The sequence below is a fragment of the Nelusetta ayraudi genome, unplaced genomic scaffold (assembly GCF_046127955.1).
Source record: "Nelusetta ayraudi isolate G7.1 ecotype Tasmania unplaced genomic scaffold, CSIRO-AGI_Nayr_v1 ptg000195l, whole genome shotgun sequence".
Classification (NCBI taxonomy): Eukaryota; Metazoa; Chordata; class Actinopteri; order Tetraodontiformes; family Monacanthidae; genus Nelusetta; species Nelusetta ayraudi.
Window position 1 is genome coordinate 692,976 of NW_027466244.1, and position 17,066 is coordinate 710,041.

Consider the following 17,066-nt stretch of genomic DNA (forward strand, 5'->3'; position numbering starts at 1 on the left):
TTGTCTGAGCGATGTGATTTATTTTGGCTGAAATAATCAAGTGAAGGCTTTCCTTCCTTCCTTCCTTCCTTCCTTTCTTTCTTTCTTTCTTTTTTTTTTGGAACCGGTCGGTCCCTGGTGTAATCTCACTCAAGGTTGTGTGTGTGTGTGTGTGTGTGTGTGTTTGTGTGTTTGTGCACACAGGGTGTAAGAGTGTCATGTTCATCTGTTTATTAGAATGTTCCCTGTTGGCCCCGGCTGTAATGAGAGTGGCACCACCAAGGTGTGATCGAGCTGAACTCATCAGGAGAGCGGGGACGAGCGGAGCGTGGCAAAGTGCCCCCCCACCGGCCCCCCCAACACACACCCCCACCCCACACACACACACACACACACACAAAAATGTTTTCCACCAGCCGTGTATCAACCGTCTTGTTTTTAAAGCGGGTTAATCATCCAATCATATGTTTTTTGAAGGTGAATATGATCACAATTCCTGTTTGCCTGTGCTCGCAGGTCCTCCTGGACCTATTAGCTGTGTTCCGAGAGCGGCTGGGGTGGGAGGGAGGTTGGAACGCCGGCTTCGTTCCCCCGGGAGTCCTAATTCCTGCCCGGTTGAGGTCTGAAGATTTATAATGGTAGTTGAGAAGAACGAGGAATAAATGGATCTATCCAAGCTATGCTATGCTATGCTACGCCTGCGTGTGGCCGGAATGTTCCCCCACTGTGGCCAATTTAGCCACGCTAGCTGGGGGGGGGGGCGCCGCGGCGAGCGCCGACGAGCTCACGTCGGCAACATTTTAAACGGAACAAATGTCGTTGATCATCCGGCAACCGAGTGTAGGGAGTCCACTCAGCGAAAAGCATCGCAGACAGGTAAATACATTCATAGATAGCAAGATGGCCTCTGACGAGATCCGGATTGAAATCAGCCCGAGCCGAGTGGCTCCGAGGAACGGCCGTCCGGGAATCTCAGAGGCTGGCGTGATGGAGAAGCAGCTGCAGTGGATTTTAGTTCCTCTCAGCGACGTGAAGCTGCTGGTCTCAACCTGCTGCTGGAGCTCCTCCAAAATCACGGTTGGCTCGCTGGAAAGTCGTCGGATATAGGAAGCAGATTATAAAAAAAACAGATCAGTTCAGAGTCGTATAAAACTAAAAGCTCTTTGATAAAGAAAATAAAAGTTCAGATGGATGCAGAAAGTGATGCAGGAAGCAGGTTGAGGGAGGGGGGGGCGGGGTGCAGCAGGAAGGAGACAGGACGGCCCATTTGTTACCTTCATCGGAGTAAATGAAGTCTCTCTCTCGCTCTCTCTCTCTCTCTCTCTCTCTCTCTCTCTCTCTCTCTCTCTCTCCCTCGCTCGGCCTCGTTAAGCCTGATGCACAGCCGCCGCAGGCCGCCACCGCCACCGCCGCCGCCGCGCTGATTAAAATTCACCCTCCGGAATTCTTCGGTGAGCGGCTCGCTGAGGCTGCAATCCCGGAGCAAATGGCCCGAAAGGTCACGGCTCGGCGACCCCCCCATCCCCCCCACCCCTCCAACACCCTTCTCACCCACTCGCAACCCCCCCCCCCCCCCCCAACCGCCCCCAACTGCCCCCAACACGGCTGCACCTCATTTTATTTATTTAGCCTTTCAGCTCCTCTAGCAGCGGGGTGGACAGATCTTCATCAGTCTGCTCGGAGCTCCTCCTCTTCCTCCTCTACCTTCACCTCCTCCTCCTCCTCCTGCTACTCCTCCTCCTCTTCCTCCTCTGCTTTCACCTCCTCCTCCTCCTCCTCCTGCTACTCCTCCTCCTCCTCTTCCTCCTCTACCTTCACCTCCTCCTCCTCCTCCTCCTGCTACTCCTCCTCCTCCTCTTCCTCCTCTACCTTCACCTCCTCCTCCTGCTACTCCTCCTCCTCCTCTTCCTCCTCTGCTTTCACCTCCTCCTCCTCCTCCTCCTGCTACTCCTCCTCCTCCTCTTCCTCCTCTACCTTCACCTCCTCCTCCTCCTCCTTCTGCTACTCCTCCTCCTCCTCCTTCTCTTTCCCTTTTTCTTCCTCCACCTCCTCCGTTATCTCCTCCGCCTCCTCGTCCTCTGGGCTCCAGAATGATTCCGATCCAGTCGAACCCAGTCGGAAAACTTTCCCACTTTGACGGAGAGGATTTAAATCGCCGTCGTCTTTCAGTGACTTTGAGCGCCCCTGCCGCCGCCGCCACAGGTGCAGCGAGGCGTCTCTGCTTCGCTCCTGGTAGGGCGCCAACTTTCCCCCCCCAAAAAAAAGAAGAAAAAAAAAACTCCAAACTCAGCTGCAAAAAAAAATCCCCCCCCCCAAAAAAAACCTGACTGGAGGAATCAGCGGTTGCAGAAACCTGCGGCGTCCGAAGGCTGGTCCAGGTGATGTTGCTTCCTGCCAAGAGCTGAAACGTCCACCAGGATGCAAGCTTGCAACTTTGAGCAATGAATTGGCGTTGAGTCGGCGTGAAAAAAAAAAACTAACAAAAAAACATAAAAAAAAAACAAAAAAACTTCCTCACCACCATCATCAGTCAGCAGCGGCGGCGGAAGTGAAGCTAAGAAAAACAGCAGACGTGCACTTTTCATCTCCAGCCCTCCTGCCGACTGTTGCATCACATCCTCCAGACCTGGACCTTATGGAGGGAGACTACATCTATTTATTCATTTATTTATTTATTCACTTACTTTCTCTTAGTCTTTTGCTGTTTTCCTCCGGCCTGTTGGTCGCCGCCCAGCACCAGCAGCACCACGACTCTGTATCTTTCAGTCGTTGGAGACCGAGCACAATTAAACATCCGCTGGACGTCTCCAGCAGCTGATGGAAGCATGGCAGCCAATCATTCAACCAACGTTCAGTCACATCCCGAGGAGGCAATGAGGGCTCAGTGTCTTGCCCAAGGACACAACAACAGACTGGGATGGAGTGGGATTTGAACCACCAACCTTTCAGTCATTGGACAACCTGCCCCACCTCCTGAGCTGGAAGTGGGAAGAGCAGGAAAAAAACATTTCGACATCAGAACACGACCAGATGTCCAGCGCCAGGACAGCAGATTTGGTTCCACGACTCACACGTGGTTTGTAAAAAAAAAAATAATGAGGAACTTTCTGATGCCCTTGACTTCCTGTCTGTGGACAGTCTGGTTCCAGGATCAGTGGAGGCAGCAGAAGGCGGATGAGGCAGGACAGGAAATGAGGCAGAGGAAGTCAATCAAGGCTCCACCCACCTTTGGCTCCTGGTCTGTTGACTGCTGTTTGCAGAGAAATGTCCAAACCGATGAGGAGCAGCAGCCAAGTCCTCAGTTTTTGGTCTTTGTGGTGGTCCATTTACTCTTCTTCCTCCTCCTCCTCTTCTCTTCTTCTTACCTGTGCTATTCTCTCCATCTAATCTCCTCTCTTTAACACCTTCACCTCACCTTCTTCTGCTTCTTCTTCTTTAGAGCAGCGTCAGTCACACGCTCGGCCTCCCTCGTTTCCCTCCCTCCCTCCTCCTCACTCTCTCGCTCGGCCCGACGAGGTGTAATTGGCTGCTGCGCCGTCAGCGAGCCGCTCGGCCGCGAGCTTTAATCTTTGGTCTCGCTCGGCGCCGCCGGGTCGAGACTGGAGCGGCTCCGCGCTGGAGATCTTTTTTTCCTTCTCTTTGCACGCCGGCCGTCCTTTATGCAGACACAAAGACGTATCCGGGCGGATTAGCCGCTCGATTTTATGTGTTTTTTTTTTTTTTCGTTCTTATTCTTCGTCTTCCTCTTCTTCCTCCTCTTGATTTTTTTTTTCCAAACACTCAAAGGATTTCACACCTGAGCTGCTCCATGAAGGAGCCGTTCATCCAACACACTTTTTTTTTTTTTTTTTTTCCCCCTACGCTGCTTCTGAGTTTGACGCGCTCGTCCGGGGGAAAGTAGCCGAGCGCCTCCGTCGACTCGGTAACGAGCGCCGAAGGCCATTGACAGTGGGCGGGGCGGGAGGTGGTAATTAGCGGTTAGCTGTCACTGATTAATCACAGTCGGCTTCCTCCGCCGTCATCTCCCCGCCGATGGGTCTTCGCCCGGCGCCGCCGCTCCGATTGTCTCCGCCGCTCCGATTGTCTCCGCCGCCGCCGCCGCCATTGCTTTTCTTCCCTCAACACTTCTGATAAAAGGCGTTGCGTCCTTCCGGCAGCTTCCTTCTCCAGCTGTTGGCTTTGTCTCCTTTCCTTTTTCTCTTTTTCCCGCCGACGCCCTTCACTCCCCTCTTATTAGAAATATATAAATAATCAGGCGGCGCCGCCGGGCCTCCAGTCTGTCCTCTTGTCACTTTTGATTAGTGCCGCTGTGTGAAATTAGCGGGCTTTAATCCCACAATTAAATGATTTGATAAGTTTTAACAGCAGTATCAGATGTAACTTTTGTAAGTGGCTCATTAGTATGCGGAGTGCTCGCTGTTAGCGGCATGAATCCAACGCTAATCAGCGTTTTTTTTTTCTTCTTTCTTTTCCTCGCGCCTGGATGAGACATCGCCGCGGCGCTCGCCCGCGTTGCCACGGAGCTTCTCGCGGCCTGCCCGCTCCTTCGCCGGGGTCCCGCTCTCCCCGCCTCGCCTGCTGATTGATAGTCAGGTGCGGTGCACACTCCGAGGCGGCAGTGTCATGGAAACGGCTCGAAAAAACCCACAGCAGCTTGACCTTGCAGCGGGTTAGCCTGTGTGTGTGTGTGTGTGTGTGTGTGTGTGTGTGTGTGTGTGTGTGTGTTGGCCTCGTGCGGACTCATCTGTTTGGGTTTATTAAATCTTGAAAGAATAAGGTGAGTGGGTGAAAATAGCGGAAATAAAACCCACAATCATTTCAACATGGTGACTAAAATATCAGGATAATAAAAATCTGTGGTTTGTTTTCGTTTGACCGACGCAGCTCTGAGGATCAACAGTAAATTCTGCCTCGTTTTGATGTAGAACCAACTGGAAACCACGCACAGCAACACGAGCAGTCAACAGTTTGGACTCACCCTATGAATTGAATGTCTTTCCTTTCATTCTCATGACTGTGTTGACGTTGCTCACTGAAGGCATCAAAACTACGTATGAACACACAGGGAATTATGGACTAAACAAAAGTGTAAAATAACTTTTTATATTGAAATTCTTCAAAAAAGCCGCCTTTCGTAAAAAAAAAAAAGGACTTAAGTAAGGTGTCTGTCTTTGCTGCATAATTACTTATATCTTGCTCATATATTTGATGTCTTCAGTATTTATCTGCAGTGCGGAAAGTAAGTTGTAAAGATAAAAAAAAAAAAAAAAATTGCATGAGAAGATGTGTCTGAACTTTTGACTGGTACTGTAGCTTGGAATTAGCCACAGGCTAAGCTAACATCCGTGCATTGATGTATCGGTGGCATAAAAGACGAGTGTTGTCAGTCACAAAGACTTCTGGCGAAGCCGTTATCTTCAGAGGAAACGCCTGCTAATTATCACGCAGCATGTTGTGTGTTAGTTTCATCTCACAGGGGAGCCACACGTGCAAACTCCAGCCTGATAGGACGGTAGTTTCCTGCAGAGGGATTGTGTGAGGAGCTCCTGAGGCCGGAGGTGTTTTCCACCGAGTTAGTTCAAACAAAAGCTGCTTCTGCTGCAGAGTCAACTTCCAGTTTTCTTTTTTATTGTTTTTTCTATGACTATGCGCCCCCCTCCCCCACCGGCCCCACACTACACACACACACACACACACACACACACACTCACTGAGCCACAAATCTTCTATCGATTCAGGCAGTTTTTGGTTTCGGGGTTAAAGGAGCTGCGTTTGCTGCGAATTTCAGTCATTTAAATGTAGCAATTGCTCTGTATGCAGAACTAGTGGAGGCATCACAGCGCCCCCTGTCTGCGTCGTGAGGTGAAACTTAAGTCTCGTGGCTGTAGCTGTCAGCCATGTCCACTGGATGCATTCAGAGTGCAGTTCCAACTGCATGCAAGCTCGGTTTCAGTCCAGAATTATTGGTCTAAGACACATGCAAATCAGCTGTCCCTTTAAATGCAGTGTGTGTGTGTGTGTGTGTGTGTGTGTGTGTGTGTGTGTGTGTGTGTGTGTGTGTGTGTGTGTGTTTCCCCGATGAATGTGGATGTTGAAGGACGAGTGGCAGTGCGTACATCATGCCAGCGTTCCTCTGCACAGCGGTGAGATGAGGGATTTTCCCTTCCCCACCTGTCTCTGTCTGCTCCCCTTTACTCTCTATCACACACACACACACACACACACACACACACACACACACACACACACACACACACAGCTTCCCGCACAGGCCCTTCTGTCCAGAAGGTCGCTGCTGGCCATCCTGAGGTCACACCTGAGTAGGGTTAGTGTGTGTGTGTGTGTGTGTGTGTGTTCAGTTGACAACACAACCTGCGGAAGAATTCCATTCCACACACACACACTTCATTTCCTTCCTTCTATTTTGTTTATATGAAGACCAGATTCTTTCTTTGTTTTGTTTCATTCAAACTTTTCATTAAAATGCAAAGGATTTTTGCTCCCCCACCCACCCCCCCACCCCTCTTTCCTTCCGCTGATGCCTCTCTCACTTATTCCTCCTCAATCTCCCCAATTTCCCCTCACTGCACTTGAGAATTATCTTGACTTGTGAGGCCTTTTTTCCCCAACTCTTTCTTCCGCCGTTTGTTTTTGGTGTCGGGCTTCCGATGCTTCCAAAGAAAACCAAAAAAAACCCAAACAAACAAACAACAAACATCTCTGCTGAAATGATTCACTCTGTCCGTCTGCCACACTGAACTTCCTCTTGTCGTCGCCGGCTTCAGACGGCAAACAAAGAAAACAAAGATTGAGATTCATCCCGTCAACGACAACATGTGATCATCGTCGCAAACAAACTGCGGGAGGCTCACAGACGGGCCGGCGCAGTCGTGGGAAGCAATATTTCCCCGACAGTCGGGAAACCTTCCTCGGTGCTTATTTGTCGTCAGTAATTGCAGATTGTCAGCAGACGTATGGAATTGCGTGCGGTCTACTCCTCCGTCTCATTTATCGGCTCCTTGTTTGTCTTTCGCTCCGGTGAATCCCAGCCGACCGCACCAACAGTAGCTGCGGCAGAAGCTAATTGTGTACGGAGAGCCGTCGCCGATCGCGTTGCTCCGCTGGGGGTCGGACGATCAAACATCACTCGACGGAGAGGCAGTTTTTTTTTTTTTGCGCGCAGACTTGAATGGAACCTCTTTGAAGGAGTTGGCTTGTGAAAACACCCTGAGGTGCTTCGCAAAGTGGTTTGCGGGGGGCGGGGGGTGGGAGCGGTCGCAGATGTTGAAAAGGAAGAAGTTCTTGGGGAAATTCCACAGGGCCGCGCGGGACAATTTGTCGGATGGGGCGATGGATTTGCGTAAGGCTGCGCGTGCACGTCGGTACCCTCGCTAAGCTAAACAGGAAGTGGTGCCGCCATTGGCAGGTTCAATTTTGTTCCATCGCTCGCAGTGGAAATGTTTTTAAACATCTGTAGCATCGACGAGCGAAACGACAGAAAGTCGCCGGCAGGGAGAGCAGGTTAAAGCGGCTTCTCCGCACAAAATGACAGTGTTTTTTTTTTTTTGGGGGGGGGGGGGGGGCGGCTGAGAGGTTGGAAAATTCCAGGTTTGAGTTGTTTGGTCTTTTTTTTTGCTGTCGAAACCGAAGCCGCCATTTATTTTTTTTCAGCAGGCAGTGCAGGGGACGGGGATGGGGGGGGGATATGAGCCTAACCGGCTCGTGGTATTGGTCCACACCAGGGGGCCCTTAGTGGCGAGAGGCGGTATTAAAATAAAGATGAGACTGGGGCTGGTGGTATTTACAGAGGGACGATGTGATTACGGCACGGCTGTTGGTTCTGCCGCCGACAGAGAAGCGGGGGTGAGGAGGGTTGTGAGGGGGAGTGAGGTGGGAGTGAGGTGGGAGGGGTATTAAATCCAGAAGCTTCCTGCGGCACCGTGGCTGAAAAGATCCTGGATGTCATGTAAATAGAGAGAGAAAGAGGCGGAGGGCTGATTGGAAAAGATATGGAAAAGACGGCGGCGGCGGTGAAATATTGAGCCGGAGGTAAATGGGAATCTTGTGAGGAAAGAAAGACGGGAGGGCAGAGTGGTAGCTGGGGGGGGGGGGGGGGAGAGTGGTTGGGGGTCTGAGGGGGCAGGGGGGAGGGATGTCGAGCGTGGGGAGCGACGAGATGAGGCGGCGCTCGGTATTCCGGGCAGATTCTCCGGGTCCGGACAGTCCGTCAAGCTGCTGGAAAGCTGCTGCGATTCCGCCCGTCCGCCAAAACGGCCTCCGCCGCCGCTCAGTCAGGACGAGGCCGAGAAATAAAAGGTTCAGGGTTTTCAAATGCCACAGAATGTCAGATTGTGTAGTGTTTTATGTGTCCGCTGGCTCTGAGGGGGAGTGATGGATCCCTGGGTGAGCCTCAGGAATCTGATCTGCTGGTCCCGCCATTCTGCTGGATGACCGTTGTTGACCATTCAACCTGAGCCCGGGTTGGTTCCGCCGCCCCCGATTGGCCCTCATTAATGAAACAGGTGTAGAAACTGTTGCAGATGCAGATTGCGAAAGTCCGTGTGAGACTCATGAAACATGCAGGTCCTGTCGGTTCTCCTCACTGTTTATTCATGTTCTGCCCTGAAAGGCTCCGGACTCTTTGATGCACATCCTCTATAATCTGAGCTGTGTGCTGGTTAAATCATAAAAAAAAACAAAAAAAAAAAACACAGACAATTATTTTACAGCCATGGGTGTAATGTTATTAATTATTCACATTTGTGTTGAAGAGGTTCTGGTCAGACCAAAGCTGTGACATGTAAACGAATTCCTCTCATATATCTTCTAAAATTTTCCCTACAGTTTTTCTGATGAAAGCTTCGCTGTCGGACGCACGGCGGCGGCGGCGGCGGCGTTGCACAGCGGTGGATGTGTGAACGGGGGGGAGCAGCCTTGCAAATCCTTTGGGAAAGTTAATATAGAAAACACTCATTCATCAAATGTAACATTGTAAAATAAAATAAAAAAGAAGAAGAAATAATACAAAAAAAAACCTCTGGCTGCTAGACATATAAAGCAATAAAACCAAGGAGAGGTGAGATGTAATGTAAAATACATTTCAGATACCGCATAACAAAAAAAGAACTCAATCTAATCTCACCGTCTAACTTTGAATCCCTGAACCTCCGTCTGGCTCCCAGAACAGCGGCGCTGATCCAATATCTCCCCTCTTTCTTCCCGCCAACGCCGGTCCAGGATGATTCCAAGCAGACCGACTGCTCGCTAACGCTAGCTGCTGCCTTTTTTTTTTGTTTTGGTTTTGATGAATATTTAAAAACTTATTAAGATTGTTACACAACAGTTGAAGACACACAGCTATTTTTTTTTTTAAACACGCTTGTATTCTTTTTTTGTTGATTAAAAAGTGCTTCTAGAGCAGAGAGCATGTTATCTAGCTAGCAGATGCTAATGTTAGACATTTCAAAAGATTTTGGATTCACTGTGAAACGTCCATCATTCATCTTAAAAAAATAAACAAATAAATAAATAAAAAAAAACACTGCCAAATCTGTTTTTATGAGAAAAACATAAAATTGCCCCAATATTCAAATTGGGTCAGTTGAAGCCGTTCAAGTTCTAAATATCAGAAAATGCTACTGATGCTTTTCCTGTCTTGGCTGAACAGTTTGAGTGATCAAAAGCTGTGGAAAACACTTTTGATGACTCACCATCTAAATAATCAATATTAAAAGATACTGCAGCTCTCATGGGGAGGGGGGGGGGGGTGGCTGACATCCAGGAGGATTCTGGGATTACGAGTGTTTGTGGTTTACTCTCGGGGGGAGGAGGGGGGGGGTTAGGTTTGACCTGCATGGCCCCCCCCCTGGTCCTTTCAGTCGTAACAGCCTGGAAGGGTCTTTGCGCGAGGCCCCCTTGTGGCCCGTGAAGGTCACGGCGACTCGGCCAGGGTTTTTTTTTTTTTTTTTTTTTTAAAGTCACTCATCCGTTTTTCCGAGCCCGCTAATAGAATTAGCCGGCCATCTGTTTTTTGGGGCCGCGGTGTTGACCATCCGGAACCTCGGCTAATTATGTTGTAATACCCCCTTCAACGCCGGCGCTCGTCTCCTTAATATTCCCCCTGCAAATGCTGCGGACGGGGGGTGGGGGGGGTGGTGGCGGCAGCGGCGGCGGCGGGGGTGCGTTCCAATAAAAGCAGGTGGCTGGAGGACTGGACGGAGATGGAGATGAGGAAACACAAACCCACACGCTGCCTTCTAATGAAATAACAGCCAAAGCTGAAAGTGTACGTCGCCGTCGCCGGACTGGGAAATATGTTCGGAGGCTGAGCCATGTTGCCAGGCGACTGCTGCCTGGATCCCAGTGCGTGTGTGTGTGTGTGTGTGTGTGTGTGTGTGTGTGTGTGTGCGCGGTGACAGACAGATGGAGGCAGAAATGACTCAGCGAAGCCAAGGAAGCCTCGCACACAAAGCGAGTGTGTGTTTGGATGGGACGGCCGCCGCTGTTGTTGTTGTTGTTGTTGTTGTTGTTGTCGTCGTCGCTGGCGGTCGCCGCGGCGACAATGATTGCAGCGTTTTAGCGCCGTCCCACTCGAGGCGAGCGCTCGGTCGTTTACACCGTCGTCTGTTTGTTTGTTTGTTTGTTTGTTTGTTATCGTTGTAGTCGTGTTTTTTTTTTTCCGTGCCTCGTGTGGCCGCATGTGTTACTGCAGACAAGGTCGAGCGCGACCTTGTGCTCCATCGTTAAAGGGACAGTTCGCACCCCCGTGATGGATGGGCGGGGGTTCTGCTCCGTTCACCGGCCCCTCTGGACCTGCGGGGTTGTTTGGGTTTTCCGGGAAGATTGCGGCTTGGCGCCGACACAGCGGCAGTGACACGCGGCTCCACGCTGCAGGTGCAGCGCCGCCGCCGCCGCCGTCCAAGTTCTCTGGAGGGACTCTTCGGTCCAAATCTCCCTGGAAACAACCGAGAGTTTTCTGGGCCAGAATATTCGCCGCAGCCTGCCGGACACGAAGCCGCGTTCAAGTCCGGCAGGTTGTGCACACAAACTCCGGCTGGGAGTCGACAGGCGGCGTCCCTTCCAAACCCCCCCCGCTGTTGACACGGGCCGCCGCAGGACTTTGAGATACTTTTCTGTTTGCTCGTTTTTTTTTCTTTTCTTCGCTCTGTGGAAGTTGAGAACACAGTTTGTCTGGAGTTGAAAAAAAAAAAAAAAAAGTCATCGCAGTGAGTCGCAGGTTGTCGAGAGAGGTTTAGCATTGGACCGATACCAGGCCAATACTGGCACTGTGTTGGATAGCAGCGCCAATCACAGCACCGATACCAGTACCAAAACTTCTTCACTTATTGTGAGCAGGAATGAATCCTGAAAATGATGACGCAGCCGACGCTCTGTGATGTTCCGGTTCGGAGTGAACTCGCCCTTTAAATCCTTCGTCCAGGAATCAACGTTGAGATGAACTGGAATCACGCCCAGAGTCTGAAAACACAACACGCTGCACGACATTCGTCCGACTCGGCGACTATCTCTTTAAACTCTCAGCTTTTGTTTTGTTTGTTGTTGTTGTTGTTGTTGTTGTTTGTTGTTTGTTCCTCCCTGCAGTCCCTCTTTCTGCTGGCTGCTCAGGTCACTTATAAACTGCTTCTCCTGACAATTGGCTCGGCTCGCCGCCGGCGTCTTCGCCCTGACAGACGGTGATTAATCAGTATTTTCTGCAACACAACACAACACAGCGCAGCACAACACGCTGTTTGATTGTTACCTCGTCCCCGAGTCTCGGGAATCGATCGGCACTTGGATGGAGCAGCTGCGAGGACGACTGCTCTCCCTCCAAGTCCTTCAAAATATTAGAATTGGTCTTTTTTTCTTCTTTCTTTCTTTCTTTTTTTTTTAGTGGCCGCTCCTTTTCGCTTTCAGCTCTCTGTAAAAAAAAATATAAATTCCAGAATCAAAAGGAAATAAACCAGCATGTAAAAGACGAGCGGACTGTCTTTTCCTGTGCGTCTGAGCAAACGGGAAGTAGCGACTCATCTCTGCGAGTCAGTGGGTTCAACCCTGGGACACACAAGAAAAACTTAAAAAAGAATCTGATTTGGTTCCTGAACAAACTGGACCTTCTCGTTTTGTTTCTTTCAACAGCAGTTTTCAGACGCAGATTCAAAGACATTTATCTGTGATTTTTTTTTTTAAAGCTGTTTTCATCTTATTAAAATCACAAATCATATTTGTTTAAGTACTTCCAAAGCTCGCAGTCCAGAGTGTTTTTTTTTTTTTTTTTTTCATCCTGGCAGATTCCGCAGAACTTTGTGTTTGTTGGCGGCGGCAACATTTACAGACTTGAACCGCAATAACGAGACGCTAATTTGCCGCTAATGTCTCGCGGCGCCGAATTCGATCTGCCACTTTATGAGAAGCGCTGGAAGTTGTTGCAACAGGAAGGAGAAGAAGAAGAAGGAGAAGAACGGGGGAACATTTAGGTGCCTCGACGGCAGCGAATTAAACCCGCATCAGAAAATCACGGCCGTCTTTGTAAAAGGTTTATTTAGAAAAAAAATAAATAAAAATGGGAGAGTTTTTTTTGATTTATTTTTATTTTATTTTTTATTTTTTTTGCCAAAACTCAATTATACAGCGCGTGGCGGAAACGGCGGCGGCTAATCCGCTAAATGTTAATTTAATAAATAAAGCGGCAGTTACCGCCTAAAGTGGCAGAGTTACAGCATCGCTCGTTACGAGGAGTCGCGTCGTCGTGACACGGGATCAATTTTTAGGCAAGATGAAAAGCAGCAGCCTCCCTCTGATCTTCCTCCTCCTCCTCCTTCTTCTTCTTCTTCTTCTTCTTCTTCTTCTTAGTCTTCTTCTCTTCACACACACTCTCCTCATTAAGTCCGGGGAAGCAAAAAAAAGAAAAGTTCCTGGGAGAGGAAGGAAGGCATTTTATCTCCTCAAACAACTGCACACATCCACCCACCTTGTTAAACGCCAACAAATCGTCTGCTGATGAAGATGTCGAGGAGGGGGACAGTGTGTGTGTGTGTGTGTGTGTGTGTGTGTGTGTGTGTGTGTGTGTGTGTGTGTGTGTGGGACAGGCAGCAGCGAGGGCAGAATTAATATCCCTTCTGAGAAGTGACGGCAGGATGTTGTGCCATTACTATGCAGCGGCCGTCTCTTCCTGTCTGAGCGGCCGCTTGATTGGGATTTCTCCCCCCCACACACACACACACACACCCCCGAGGTGGGAGACCCTCCGCCAGGATCCCAGGCCACGCCCATATACGCCTGTCAGTCTGCCAGTCTGTCTGTCTGTAATCACTACCGACAGACAGGCGTCAGCGGGGGGGGATTAAATCAATCTGGGCGCAAAATCTGATTCGCCCACATTTGCATATTAATGAGAAATATATATTAAAATATAAGATATATAAACACCGGAACGCTGCTGCTGGTGGTGTTTTCTCTTTGGGGGGGGGGCGGGGGGGGGGGGGGGCAGCTGACAAAAACACAAGCTGGTTTCAGACTCTGGGAGTTTGGATGTTCTGCTTCTGCATCTCTTTGAGTGGATGTTCTCATAGAAGCACTGGGATCCACCGGCACTGGAGAGGGGCGGGGCTGGAAGGGTGTGTGTGGTGATGAGGTGGGGAGGGGGGGGGAGGGACAGGGTGTGGGGGGGGGGGGGGGCAGTGTGTGTGTGTGGACTGCGAGCCATAAATAAAGGTAATGGAGCCGCCTCGGGCCGACGGCCAGTGAGCGCGGCGCTGCGGAGAAATGTTTCACCCGCTGATGTGTTTGCCGGATCTCCGTCCAACTCATTTCCCTGAAACCCATAAACAACCGCTGGGAAGACGCTCGGGTATATACACTGTATATACCCGACTGGCGTTATTAAAAACAGTAAAATAAAAGAACTCTTAAGTGGAGTGAAGTCGGGGCAGATCTGTAACAACTTCAACATCAACTCACGGGTGCTCTTGCGTTAATATTTATTTATTGATCCATGCTCAGAATGACAACAGTTCACAGTTTGATTTGCCCCGGGCGGCCTCCAGCCGGAGAGATGCCTTGACACAACATGTAACACATTTACACAAGTTGTCACAAAGTGCTTGCAGCCTCTCGTCCACCGGCAGGACTTTGTTGAAAGTGCTGGTCGGTGGATTCGCTGGGAGGCTGAGGCCAGCTCTGATTGGCTGTTGCTTCAGCCGTGTGACGCTGGCTACACAAACTGCTAACGGTGAATTCTATACTTATTGCCATATTTAGGTTTTGCACAGTTCTGTGTGTCATGGAAACGGCTGCTGATGGTGCGCAGTGGTCCTCAGCCTCTCTTCAAGTGTTTTCCCTGCTCGCCGTTCACATCCGTCTCGGCCTCGTCTCACTGGAGAGCAGTGAAAAAACAAAGACGGCAAAAACCCGGCAAACGACCTCCTGCTGGTCTGGGACGTGGACGCGAGGACCCGGCGGCTCCCCACCTCCCACCTCCTCTCCTCGACCTCGTTGACCGCTCCCTCCGTCACCATTGTGCGATTTCTTTTTTTTCCCTTTTGGCCGAGTGGCTGACTCACAACTTTAACGCTTTGCACGGCCGGCGCTGACATTTCTCCAGAGCCGAGCCCTGGCTTTACTTGCCGCCGCTGCCGCCGCCGCTGCCGCCGCCGCTGCCGCCGCCGCTGCTTTATGAGGCACGCGGGCAACCCATTAAAGCCGACGCTCTTTGTAAAGGTTGTCTGCCTCTTAAACGGTGTCATCTTTATTGATGTGCTTCGCTGGTCGGCGCCGGGGATCTACGACGTGGCCCTGGTTTAAATTCACTCCTCCACTGCGGGGCTGTTTATGATGACGGACGGGCCGCCCCGCAGAGCCATCCCGCTGCTCTGCAGCCGGGGGAGAGGGGGTGGGGGGGTGGGGGGGCAGGGGGGGTGGCGTTGGGGCGGGGGCAGTAGGCGGGGCCAGCTGTGTCAGGTTGAGACGCCAACTGCGTGGAAATTGATGTCCTCCTTTTTTTTTTTTTTACAAAGTGCTGCAAACGCCACATCCTGCAGGAGCGATCGGACGCACAAATCACGGCGGGGGGGGGGCGGAGTCAAGGCTCTGCCCCGCCATGCATCAGCCTCATCGCTGCGGCGGCAGACGGAAAGGAAAGAAGCCCCCTGTTGCTCCACTGCTGCCTGTTTACGATGCCAACCTGCCATCTGGATTCTCCTCCTGCACTCCTGCCTATTTTTTATGTTTTTTTTCCTCCGTCCTCTTCCTCCTCTTCCTCCTCCTCCTCCTCCGCGTCCTCCCGCATCACCTTTTTTTTTTTCATGCTCCGTTCTTGCGGAGTCACCTTTGACATCAATCTTGCTGCGTTGGGGGCTGCGCGAGGCTTTTCAGCGCCGCGCTGCCAATACAAATGTAATACACTGAGTAATAACTGCGGCTAACTATTGATCCACTGGGATTCCTGGGCTGCGTTAAGTACTCCATCTCATCGGCTTCCATCATCACATGACTCTGTGTGTGTGTGTGTGTGTGTCAGTGTTTGTGTGGTGGTGTGTATGAGTGGAGTCTAGGGAAGCAGAAGTGCACCTGATTAATCTCTAGCCATGCTGCTGGAGTCGGTTCCCCTACCTCAACACCATCCAACACCCCTCTCACACACACACACACACACACACACACACACACACACACACAGCTCTGCTAATGACTGCTAATTGTGGCTCGGCGTGAGACTGTGGCTAAAAGCCGGATATGGGCCCTGGCACGGGTTCGAGTGGCCGGCTGGGAGGCTGATGGCCTCTCGTCTGTCGACTCCGTCCATCAGGAAGTCGACTCAACTTCTGAGTCTTTGGAACAACAGCAGCAGTGAGGGAGGGAGGGAGGGAGGAGAAAAAAAAAGAGAGACTGCGTGTTCGAAAGGCCCGTTTTCTTCCTTCCTGTCTCCTTCTGTCGATGCTCTGAATTGTTTTTCCGGCCTGCTTTGCTTTGGTTTACGCTCAGAATTGCAGACTCCAGGGATTAAGGTTCTAAATTTAAAGAGAGAGATTTGAAAGAGAAAAAAAGTGTTGACTCTCACTCTGTCTTTCAAGCAGCCTGGTCCTAGTTTTGAATGGTGATATGGTCGTACGTCCGCCTCCACTGCCTCTCCACATGAGTGGGCGAGTTCATCAGGGACTGAAGGTCTTCAGTAGGGACCGGAACAGAAAAAAAGCGCTAAATCACTGCTATTTTACCATTAAACAATTGTGTTTTTCTTCCGTTAAAAAAAATCCAATTAATTAACTTTACGACATGTAAATGAGGTCGACTTTCGTTGGATTTTTTTTTCGGGCTGACAATCCAAGCGATGAACTGGAGTCTTGGTGTTGGTGTTGGTGGAGAGATCCGGGCACCGTGCGTCAGTCCGCAACTCAAACGGCTGTGATTCAGTGTTTGAGGTTGAAATCATCGCTGCGCCGCCGTGTTTGTTCCTCAGCACGCATTTGCTTTTGGATTTACGAGCATTTTTCCCCTCGAAGGGATTTGGGAGGGAGGATTTTTCCTGAAGCTGTTTGGCCAACGATTGATTTTTTTTTTTTTTTTTTTTTTGGTCTCAAACTGATTTCAAGTCTCGAAATTTGAGCTTTCTGCAAATCCACCGCTAAGCCCCCCCCCCCCCGGCCTCAGCGGACAACAAGACGGACGGACGGACGGCTGCTGCTGCGCATTCCCCTCCGTCCTCGCTGCATTCCCTCGCAGCCTTGCCGATAAAGTGGGCGCCGATAACATTCCCACCCGGGTGGCTGTTTTTCATTGGGAATGGGATTTGGCTGAGTGGGAAGACGTGAAACGTTCCGACCTCTTTTCCTTTTGTGCCGCCTTATCGCTCCATCTCTCATTCCAGCGAGGGGCCAGAATTTCTCCCCTTTTCTCTCACCCCCCCCCCCCACCCCCAACTCCACCTCCCTGCAGTTTTTTTTTGTTTTTTCCCCTCAAAACTCCTTCCGTCAGCAGCCTCGGCAGCAGCAGCAGCAGCAGCAGCAGCAGCAGCTGCAGCTTCGGCCCGGCGTCCAATTAAAAGCTCATATCCATGCGGAAAGGAATCATTCCGTTCACGCTCGTTTCGA